Raw genomic sequence first — 1812 nt, forward strand, 5'->3', positions numbered from 1 at the left:
TTCTTGTTGTTGTTGTCCTTGTTGTTCTTGTTGTGCTTGTTGTTCTTGTTGATCTTGTTGTTCTTGTTGCTCTTGTTGCTCTTGTTGTTCTTGTTGCTCTTGTTGTTCTTGTTGTTGTTCTTGTTGTTCTTGTTTTTGTTGTTCTTGTTGTTGTTGTTCTTGTTGTTGTGGTTCTTGTTGTTCCTGTTGTTGTTGTTGCTCTTGTTGTTCTTGTTGTTGTTGTTCATGTGGTTCTTGTTGTTGTTGCTCTTGCTGTTCTTGTTCTTGTTGTCCTTGTTGTTCTTTCTGCTCTTGTTGTTCTTGTTGTTGTTGTTGTTCTTGCTGTTCTTGTTGTAGTTGTTGTTTTTGTTGATCTTGTTGTTCTTGTTGTTCTTGTTGTTGTTCTTGTTGTTGTTGTTGTTCTTGCTGTTCTTGTTGTAGTTGTAGTTGTTGTCCTTGTTATTGTTGTAGTTCTTGTTGTACTTGTTGTTCTTGTTCTTGTTGTTCTTGTTGTTCCGGTTGTTCTTGTTGCTCTTGTTGTTCTTGTTGCTCTTGTTGTTCTTGTTGTTCTTGTTGTTCTTCTTGTTCTTCTTGTTCTTGTTGTTGTTATTGTTGTTGTTGTTCTTGTTGTTCTTGTTGTTCTTGTTGTTCTTGTTGTTCTTGTTGTTCTTGTTGTTCTTGTTGTTCTTGTTGTTCTTGTTGTTCTTGTTGTTCTTGTTGTTCTTGTTGTTCTTGTTGTTCTTGTTGTTCTTGTTGTTCTTGTTGTTCTTGTTGTTCTTGTTGTTCTTGTTGTTCTTGTTGTTCTTGTTGTTCTTGTTGTTCTTGTTGTTCTTGTTGTTCTTGTTGTTCTTGTTGTTCTTGTTGTTCTTGTTGTTCTTGTTGTTCTTGTTGTTCTTGTTGTTCTTGTTGTTCTTGTTGTTCTTGTTGTTCTTGTTGTTCTTGTTGTTCTTGTTGTTCTTGTTGTTCTTGTTGTTCTTGTTGTTGTTCTTGTTGTTGTTGTCCTTGTTGTTCTTGTTGTTGTTGTCCTTGTTGTTCTTGTTGATCTTGTTGTTCTTGTTGCTCTTGTTGCTCTTGTTGTTCTTGTTGTTGATCTTGTTGTTCTTGTTTTTGTTGTTCTTGTTGTTGTTGTTCTTGTCGTTGTGGTTCTTGTTGTTCCTGTTGTTGTTGTTGTTCTTGTTGTTCTTGTTGTTGTTGTTCATGTGGTTCTTGTTGTTGTTGCTCTTGCTGTTCTTGTTCTTTGCTGTCCTTGTTGTTCTTTCTGTTCTTGTTGTTGTTGTTGTTGTTGTTGTTGTTGTTGTCCTTGCCGTTCTTCTTGTTCTTGTTGTTCTTGTTGTTCTTGTTGCTCTTGTTGCTCTTGTTGCTCTTGTTGTTCTTGTTGTTGATCTTGTTGTTCTTGTTTTTGTTGTTCTTGATGTTGTTGTTCTTGTCGTTGTGGTTCTTGTTGTTCCTGTTGTTGTTGTTGTTCTTGTTGTTCTTGTTGTTGTTGTTCATGTGGTTCTTGTTGTTGTTGCTCTTGCTGTTGTTGTTCTTGTTGTCCTTGTTGTTCTTTCTGTTCTTCTTGTTGTTGTTGTTGTTGTTGTCCTTGCCGTTCTTCTTGTTCTTGTTGTTCTTGTTGTTCTTGTTGCTCTTGTTGCTCTTGTTGATCTTGTTGTTCTTTTTGTTCTTGTCGTTCTTGTTGCTCTTGTTGCTTTTCTTGCTCTTGTTGCTGTTGTTGTTCTTGTTGCTCATGTTGTTGTTGTTCTTGTTGTTCTTGTTGTTCTTGTTGATCTTGTTGTACTTGTTCTTGTTGATCTTGTTGTTGTTCTTGTTGTTCTTGTTGTTCTTGTTGTTCTT

This window comes from Megalopta genalis, unplaced genomic scaffold, assembly GCF_051020955.1.
Source record: "Megalopta genalis isolate 19385.01 unplaced genomic scaffold, iyMegGena1_principal scaffold0035, whole genome shotgun sequence".
In the NCBI taxonomy this organism is placed as follows: domain Eukaryota; kingdom Metazoa; phylum Arthropoda; class Insecta; order Hymenoptera; family Halictidae; genus Megalopta; species Megalopta genalis.